This window comes from Heptranchias perlo, unplaced genomic scaffold (assembly GCF_035084215.1).
Source record: "Heptranchias perlo isolate sHepPer1 unplaced genomic scaffold, sHepPer1.hap1 HAP1_SCAFFOLD_76, whole genome shotgun sequence".
In the NCBI taxonomy this organism is placed as follows: domain Eukaryota; kingdom Metazoa; phylum Chordata; class Chondrichthyes; order Hexanchiformes; family Hexanchidae; genus Heptranchias; species Heptranchias perlo.
In genome coordinates this window covers 60,585-71,682 of record NW_027139793.1, presented here as the reverse complement: position 1 = coordinate 71,682, position 11,098 = coordinate 60,585, and positions in this window count along the sequence as shown.

The following is an 11,098-nucleotide window of genomic DNA, read 5'->3' as shown; positions in this document are numbered from 1 at the left end:
ATATGAGTGTGATGTTTTTATATGAACTGTGGGTGTGTATATATGAGTGTGATGTTTATATATGAACTGTCGGTGTGTATATATGAGTGTGATGTTTTTATATGAACTGTGGGTGTGTATATATGAGTGTGATGTTTATATATGAAATGTGGGTGTGTATATATGAGTGTGATGTTTATATATGAACTGTGGGTCTGTGTATATGAGTGTGATGTTTATATATGAACTGTGGGTGTGTATATATGAGTGTGATGTTTATATATGGACTGTGGGTGTGTATATATGAGTGTGATGTTTATATATTAACTGTGGGTGTGTGTATATGAGTGTGATGTTTATATATTAACTGTGGGTGTTTATATATGAGTGTGATGTTCATATATGAACTATGGGTGTGCATATATGAGTGTGTTGTTTATATATGAACTGTGGGTGTGTATATATGAGTGTGATGTTTATATATTAACTGTGGGTGTGTGTATATGAGTGTGATGTTTATATATTAACTGTGGGTGTGTATATATGAGTGTGATGTTTATATATGAACTGTGGGTGTGTATATATGAGTGTGATGTTTATATATTAACTGTGGGTGTGTATATATGAGTGTGATGTTTCTATATGAACTGAGGGTGCATATATATGAGTGTGATGTTTATATATGAACTGTGGGTGTGTATATATGAGTGTGATGTTTATATATGAACGGTGGGTGTGTATATATGAGTGCGATGTTTATATATTAACTGTGGGTGCATATATATGAGTGTGATGTTTATATATGAACTGTGGGTGTGTATATATGAGTGTGATGTTTATATATTAACTGTGGGTGTGTATATATGAGTGTGATGTTTATATATGAACTGTGGGTGTGTATATATGAGTGTGATGTTTATATATGGACTGGGGTGTGTATATATGAGTGTGATGTTTATATATGAACTGTGAGTGTGTATATATGAGTGTGATGTTTATATATGAACTGTGGGTGTGTATATACGAGTGTGATGTTTATATATGGACTGTGGGTGTGTATATATGAGTGTGATGTTTATATATGAACTGTGAGTGTGTATATATGAGTGTGATGTTTATATATGAACTGTGGGTGTGTATATATGAGTGTGATGTTTTTATATGGACTGTGGGTGTGTATATATGAGTGTGATGTTTATATATGAACTGTGGGTGTGTATATATGAGTGTGATGTTTATATATGAACTGTGGGTGTGTATATATGAGTGTGATGTTTATATATGAACTGTGGGTGTGTATATATGAGTGTGATGTTTATATATGAACTGTGGGTGTGTATATATGAGTGTGATGTTTATATATGAATTGTGGGTGTGTATATATGAGTGTGATGTTTTTTATGAACTGTGGGTGTGTATATACGAGTGTGATGTTTATAGAGGAACTGTGGGTGTGTATATATGAGTGTGATGTTTTTTATGAACTGTGGGTGTGTATATACGAGTGTGATGTTTATATATGAACTGTGGGTGTGCATATACGAGTGTGATGTTTATATATGAACTGTGGGTGTGTATATATGAGTGCGATGTTTATATATGAACTGTGGGTGTGTATATATGAGTGTGATGTTTATATATTAACTGTGGGTGTGTATATATGAGTGCGATGTTTATATATGAACTGAGGGTGCATATATATGAGTGTGATGTTTATATATGAACTATGGGTGTGTATATATGAGTGTGATGTTTATATATGAACGGTGGTTGTGTATATATGAGTGCGATATTTATATATTAACTGTGGGTGCATATATATGAGTGTGATGTTTATATATGAACTATGGGTGTGTATATATGAGTTTGATGTTTATATATGAACGGTGGTTGTGTATATATGAGTGCGATATTTATATATTAACTGTGGGTGCATATATATGAGTGTGATGTTTATATATGAACTGTGGGTGTGTATATATGAGTGTGATGTTTATATATTAACTGTGGGTGTGTATATATGAGTGTGATGTTTATATATGAACTGTGGGTGTGTATATATGAGTGTGATGTTTATATATGGACTGGGGTGTGTATATATGAGTGTGATGTTTTTATATGGACTGTGGGTGTGTATATATGAGTGTGATGTTTATATATGAACTGTGGGTGTGTATATATGAGTGTGATGTTTATATATGAACTGTGGGTGTGTATATATGAGTGTGATGTTTATATATGAACTGTGGGTGTGTATATATGAGTGTGATGTTTATATATGAACTGTGGGTGTGTATATATGAGTGTGATGTTTATATATGAATTGTGGGTGTGTATATATGAGTGTGATGTTTTTTATGAACTGTGGGTGTGTATATACGAGTGTGATGTTTATAGAGGAACTGTGGGTGTGTATATATGAGTGTGATGTTTTTTATGAACTGTGGGTGTGTATATACGAGTGTGATGTTTATATATGAACTGTGGGTGTGCATATACGAGTGTGATGTTTATATATGAACTGTGGGTGTGTATATATGAGTGCGATGTTTATATATGAACTGTGGGTGTGTATATATGAGTGTGATGTTTATATATTAACTGTGGGTGTGTATATATGAGTGCGATGTTTATATATGAACTGAGGGTGCATATATATGAGTGTGATGTTTATATATGAACTATGGGTGTGTATATATGAGTGTGATGTTTATATATGAACGGTGGTTGTGTATATATGAGTGCGATATTTATATATTAACTGTGGGTGCATATATATGAGTGTGATGTTTATATATGAACTATGGGTGTGTATATATGAGTTTGATGTTTATATATGAACGGTGGTTGTGTATATATGAGTGCGATATTTATATATTAACTGTGGGTGCATATATATGAGTGTGATGTTTATATATGAACTGTGGGTGTGTATATATGAGTGTGATGTTTATATATTAACTGTGGGTGTGTATATATGAGTGTGATGTTTATATATGAACTGTGGGTGTGTATATATGAGTGTGATGTTTATATATGGACTGGGGTGTGTATATATGAGTGTGATGTTTATATATGAACTGTGAGTGTGTATATATGAGTGTGATGTTTATATATGAACTGTGGGTGTGTGTATATGAGTGTGATGTTTATATATGGACTGTGGGTGTGTATATATGAGTGTGATGTTTATATATGAACTGTGAGTGTGTATATATGAGTGTGATGTTTATATATGAACTGTGGGTGTGTATATATGAGTGTTATGTTTATATATGGACTGTGGGTGTGTATATATGAGTGTGATGTTTATATATGGACTGGGGTGTTTATATATGAGTGTGATGTTTATATATGGACTGTGGGTGTGTATATATGAGTGTGATGTTTATATATGAACTGTGGGTGTGTATATATGAGTGTGATGTTTATATATGAACTGTGAGTGTGTATATATGAGTGTGATGTTTATATATGAATTGTGGGTGTGTATATATGAGTGTGATGTTTATATATGAACTTTGGGTGTGTATCTATGAGTGCGATGTTTATATATGAACTGTGGGTGTGTATATATGAGTGTGATGTTTATATATGAACTGTGGGTGCGTATATATGAGTGTGATGTTTATATATGGACTGTGGGTGTGTATATACGAGTGTGATGTTTATATATGAACTGTGGGTGTGTATATATGAGTGTGATGTTTATATATGAACTGTGGGTGTGTATATATGAGTGTGATGTTTATATATGAACTGTGGGTGTGTATATACGAGTGTGATGTTTATATATGGACTGTGGGTGTGTATATATGAGTGTGATGTTTATATATGAACTGTGAGTGTGTATATATGAGTGTGATGTTTATATATGAACTGTGGGTGTGTGTATATGAGTGTGATGTTTATATATTAACTGTGGGTGTGTATATATGAGTGTGATGTTTATATATGAACTGTGGGTGTGTATATATGAGTGTGATGTTTATATATTAACTGTGGGTGTGTATATATGAGTGTGATGTTTCTATATGAACTGAGGGTGCATATATATGAGTGTGATGTTTATATATGAACTGTGGGTGTGTATATATGAGTGTGATGTTTATATATGAACGGTGGGTGTGTATATATGAGTGTGATGTTTATATATGAACTGTGGGTGTGTATATATGAGTGTGATGTTTATATATGGACTGGGGTGTGTATATATGAGTGTGATGTTTATATATGAACTGTGAGTGTGTATATATGAGTGTGATGTTTATATATGAACTGTGGGTGTGTATATACGAGTGTGATGTTTATATATGGACTGTGGGTGTGTATATATGAGTGTGATGTTTATATATGAACTGTGAGTGTGTATATATGAGTGTGATGTTTATATATGAACTGTGGGTGTGTATATATGAGTGTGATGTTTATATATGAACTGTGGGTGTGTATATATGAGTGTGATGTTTATATATGAACTGTGGGTGTGTATATATGAGTGTGATGTTTATATATGGACTGTGGGTGTGTAAATATGAGTGTGATGTTTATATATGGACTGGGGTGTTTATATATGAGTGTGATGTTTATATATGGACTGTGGGTGTGTATATACGAGTGTGATGTTTATATATGAACTGTGGGTGTGTATATATGAGTGTGATGTTTATATATGAACTGTGGGTGTGTATATATGAGTGTGATGTTTATATATGAACTGTGGGTGTGTATATACGAGTGTGATGTTTATATATGGACTGTGGGTGTGTATATATGAGTGTGATGTTTATATATGAACTGTGAGTGTGTATATATGAGTGTGATGTTTATATATGAACTGTGGGTGTGTGTATATGAGTGTGATGTTTATATATTAACTGTGGGTGTGTATATATGAGTGTGATGTTTATATATGAACTGTGGGTGTGTATATATGAGTGTGATGTTTATATATTAACTGTGGGTGTGTATATATGAGTGTGATGTTTCTATATGAACTGAGGGTGCATATATATGAGTGTGATGTTTATATATGAACTGTGGGTGTGTATATATGAGTGTGATGTTTATATATGAACGGTGGGTGTGTATATATGAGTGTGATGTTTATATATGAACTGTGGGTGTGTATATATGAGTGTGATGTTTATATATGGACTGGGGTGTGTATATATGAGTGTGATGTTTATATATGAACTGTGAGTGTGTATATATGAGTGTGATGTTTATATATGAACTGTGAGTGTGTATATATGAGTGTGATGTTTATATATGAACTGTGGGTGTGTATATACGAGTGTGATGTTTATATATGGACTGTGGGTGTGTATATATGAGTGTGATGTTTATATATGAACTGTGAGTGTGTATATATGAGTGTGATGTTTATATATGAACTGTGGGTGTGTATATATGAGTGTGATGTTTATATATGGACTGTGGGTGTGTATATATGAGGGTGATGTTTATATATGAACTGTGGGTGTGTATATATGAGTGTGATGTTTATATATGAACTGTGGGTGTGTATATATGAGTGTGATGTTTATATATGAACTGTGGGTGTGTATATATGAGTGTGATGTTTATATATGAACTGTGGGTGTGTATATATGAGTGTGATGTTTATATATGAACTGTGGGTGTGTATATATGAGTGTGATGTTTTTTATGAACTGTGGGTGTGTATATACGAGTGTGATGTTTATAGAGGAACTGTGGGTGTGTATATATGAGTGTGATGTTTTTTATGAACTGTGGGTGTGTATATACGAGTGTGATGTTTATATATGAACTGTGGGTGTGCATATACGAGTGTGATGTTTATATATGGACTGTGGGTGTGTATATATGAGTGTGATGTTTATATATGAACTGTGGGTGTGTATATACGAGTGTGATGTTTATATATGAACTGTGGGAGTGTATATATGAGTGCGATGTTTATATATGAACTGTGGGTGTGTATATATGAGTGTGATGTTTATATATTAACTGTGGGTGTGTATATATGAGTGCGATGTTTATATATGAACTGAGGGTGCATATATATGAGTGTGATGTTTATATATGAACTATGGTTGTGTATATATGAGTGTGATGTTTATATATGAACGGTGGTTGTGTATCTATGAGTGCGATATTTATATATTAACTGTGGGTGCATATATATGAGTGTGATGTTTATATATGAACTATGGGTGTGTATATATGAGTGTGATGTTTATATATGAACGGTGGTTGTGTATATATGAGTGCGATATTTATATATTAACTGTGGGTGCATATATATGAGTGTGATGTTTATATATGAACTGTGGGTGTGTATATATGAGTGTGATGTTTATATATGGACTGGGGTGTGTATATATGAGTGTGATGTTTATATATGAACTGTGAGTGTGTATATATGAGTGTGATGTTTATATATGAACTGTGGGTGTGTATATATGAGTGTGATGTTTATATATGGACTGTGGGTGTGTATATATGAGTGTGATGTTTATATATGGACTGGGGTGTTTATATATGAGTGTGATGTTTATATATGGACTGTGGGTGTGTATATATGAGTGTGATTTTATATATGAACTGTGGGTGTGTATATATGAGTGTGATGTTTATATATGAACTGTGAGTGTGTATATATGAGTGTGTTGTTTATATATGAATTGTGGGTGTGTATATATGAGTGTGATGTTTATATATGAACTTTGGGTGTGTATCTATGAGTGCGATGTTTATATATGAACTGTGGGTGTGTCTATATGAGTGTGATGTTTATATATGAACTGTGGGTGCGTATATATGAGTGTGATGTTTATATATGGACTGTGGGTGTGTATATACGAGTGTGATGTTTATATATGAACTGTGGGTGTGTATATATGAGTGTGATGTTTATATATGAACTGTGGGTGTGTATATATGAGTGTGATGTTTATATATGAACTGTGGGTGTGTATATACGAGTGTGATGTTTATATATGGACTGTGGGTGTGTATATATGAGTGTGATGTTTATATATGAACTGTGAGTGTGTATATATGAGTGTGATGTTTATATATGAACTGTGGGTGTGTATATATGAGTGTGATGTTTATATATGAACTGTGGGTGTGTATATATGAGTGTGATGTTTATATATGAACTGTGGGTGTGTATATATGAGTGTGATGTTTATATATGAACTGTGGGTGTGTATATATGAGTGTGATGTTTATATATGAACTGTGGGTGTGTATATATGAGTGTGATGTTTATATATGAACTGTGGGTGTGTATATATGAGTGTGATGTTTATATATGAACTGTGGGTGTGTATATATGAGTGTGATGTTTTTTATGAACTGTGGGTGTGTATATACGAGTGTGATGTTTATAGAGGAACTGTGGGTGTGTATATATGAGTGTGATGTTTTTTATGAACTGTGGGTGTGTATATACGAGTGTGATGTTTATATATGAACTGTGGGTGTGTATATACGAGTGTGATGTTTATATATGGACTGTGGGTGTGTATATATGAGTGTGATGTTTATATATGAACTGTGGGTGTGTATATACGAGTGTGATGTTTATATATGAACTGTGGGTGTGTATATATGAGTGCGATGTTTATATATGAACTGTGGGTGTGTATATATGAGTGTGATGTTTATATATGAACTGTGGATGTGTATATATGAGTGTGATGTTTATATATGAACTGTGGGTGTGTATATATGAGTGTGATGTTTTTATATGAACTGTGGGTGTGTATATATGAGTGTGATGTTTATATATGAACTGTGGGTGTGTATATATGAGTGTGATGTTTTTATATGAACTGTGGGTGTGTATATATGAGTGTGATGTTTATACATTAACTGTGGGTGTGTATATATGAGTGTGATGTTTATATATTGACTGTGGGTGTGTATATATGAGTGTGATGTTTATATATGAAATGTGGGTGTGTATATATGAGTGTGATGTTTATATATGAACTGTGGGTGTGCATATATGAGTGTGATGTTTTTATATGAACTGTGGGTGTGTATATATGAGTGTGATGTTTATATATGAACTGTCGGTGTGTATATATGAGTGTGATGTTTTTATATGAACTGTGGGTGTGTACATATGAGTGTGATGTTTATATATGAACTGTCGGTGTGTATATATGAGTGTGATGTTTATATATGAACTGTCGGTGTGTATATATGAGTGTGATGTTTTTATATGAACTGTGGGTGTGTATATATGAGTGTGATGTTAAAATATGAACTGTGGGTGTGTATATATGAGTGTGATTTTTTTGTATGAACTGTGGGTGTGTATATATGAGTGTGATGTTTATATATGAACTGTGGATGTGTATATATGAGTGTGATGTTTATATATGAACTGTGGGTGTGTATATATGAGTGTGATGTTTATATATGAACTGTGGGTGTGTATATATGAGTGTGATGTTTATATATGAACTGTGGATGTGTATATATGAGTGTGATGTTTATATATGGACTGTGGGTGTGTATATATGAGTGTGATGTTTATATATGAACTGTGGGTGTGTATATATGAGTGTGATGTTTATATATGGACTGTGGGTGTGTATATATGAGTGTGATGTTTATATATTAACTGTGGGTGTGTGTATATGAGTGTGATGTTTATATATTAACTGTGGGTGTGTGTATATGAGTGTGATGTTTATATATTAACTGTGGGTGTTTATATATGAGTGTGATGTTCATATATGAACTGTGGGTGTGCATATATGAGTGTGTTGTTTATATATGAACTGTGGGTGTGTATATATGAGTGTGATGTTTATATATGAACTGTGGGTGTGTGTATATGAGTGTGATGTTTATATATTAACTGTGGGTGTGTGTATATGAGTGTGATGTTTATATATTAACTGTGGGTGTGTATATATGAGTGTGATGTTTATATATGAACTGTGGGTGTGTATATATGAGTGTGATGTTTATATATTAACTGTGGGTGTGTATATATGAGTGAGATGTTTATATATGAACTGTGGGTGTGTATATATGAGTGTGTTGTTTATATATGAACTGTGGGTGTGTATATATGAGTGTGATGTTTATATATGAACTGTGGGTGTGTATATATGAGTGTGATGTTTCTATATGAACTGAGGGTGCATATATATGAGTGTGATGTTTATATATTAACTGTGGGTGTGTATATATGAGTGTGATGTTTATATATGAACTGTGGGTGTGTATATATGAGTGTGTTGTTTATATATGAACTGTGGGTGTGTATATATGAGTGTGATGTTTCTATATGAACTGAGGGTGCATATATATGAGTGTGATGTTTATATATGAACTGTGGGTGTGTATATATGAGTGTGATGTTTATATATGAACTGTGGGTGTGTGTATATGAGTGTGATGTTTATATATTAACTGTGGGTGTGTGTATATGAGTGTGATGTTTATATATTAACTGTGGGTGTGTATATATGAGTGTGATGTTTATATATGAACTGTGGGTGTGTATATATGAGTGTGATGTTTATATATTAACTGTGGGTGTGTATATATGAGTGTGATGTTTCTATATGAACTGAGGGTGTGTATATATGAGTGTGATGTTTATATATGAACTGTGGGTGTGTATATATGAGTGTGATGTTTATATATGAACGGTGGGTGTGTATATATGAGTGCGATGTTTATATATTAACTGTGGGTGCATATATATGAGTGTGATGTTTATATATGAACTGTGGGTGTGTATATATGAGTGTGATGTTTATATATTAACTGTGGGTGTGTATATATGAGTGTGATGTTTATATATGAACTGTGGGTGTGTATATATGAGTGTGATGTTTATATATGGACTGGGGTGTGTATATATGAGTGTGATGTTTATGTATGAACTGTGAGTGTGTATATATGAGTGTGATGTTTATATATGAACTGTGGGTGTGTCTCTATGAGTGTGATGTTTATATATGAACTGTGGGTGTGTATATATGAGTGTGATGTTTATATATGAACTGTGGGTGTATATATATGAGTGTGATGTTTTTATATGAACTGTGGGTGTGTATATATGAGTGTGATTTTTTTGTATGAACTGTGGGTGTGTATATATGAGTGTGATGTTTATATATGAACTGTGGATGTGTATATATGAGTGTGATGTTTATATATGAACTGTGGGTTTGTATATCTGAGTGTGATGTTTATATATGAACTGTGGGTGTGTATGTATGAGTGTGATGTTTATATATGAACTGTGGATGTGTATATATGAGTGTGATGTTTATATATGGACTGTGGGTGTGTATATATGAGTGTGATGTTTATATATGAACTGTGGGTGTGTATATATGAGTGTGATATTTATATATGGACTGTGGGTGTGTATATATGAGTGTGATGTTTATATATTAACTGTGGGTGTGTGTATATGAGTGTGATGTTTATATATTAACTGTGGGTGTGTGTATATGAGTGTGATGTTTATATATTAACTGTGGGTGTTTATATATGAGTGTGATGTTCATATATGAACTGTGGGTGTGCATATATGAGTGTGTTGTTTATATATGAACTGTGGGTGTGTATATATGAGTGTGATGTTTATATATGAACTGTGGGTGTGTGTATATGAGTGTGATGTTTATATATTAACTGTGGGTGTGTGTATATGAGTGTGATGTTTATATATTAACTGTGGGTGTGTATATATGAGTGTGATGTTTATATATGAACTGTGGGTGTGTATATATGAGTGTGATGTTTATATATTAACTGTGGGTGTGTATATATGAGTGAGATGTTTATATATGAACTGTGGGTGTGTATATATGAGTGTGTTGTTTATATATGAACTGTGGGTGTGTATATATGAGTGTGATGTTTATATATGAACTGTGGGTGTGTATATATGAGTGTGATGTTTCTATATGAACTGAGGGTGCATATATATGAGTGTGATGTTTATATATTAACTGTGGGTGTGTATATATGAGTGTGATGTTTATATATGAACTGTGGGTGTGTATATATGAGTGTGTTGTTTATATATGAACTGTGGGTGTGTATATATGAGTGTGATGTTTCTATATGAACTGAGGGTGCA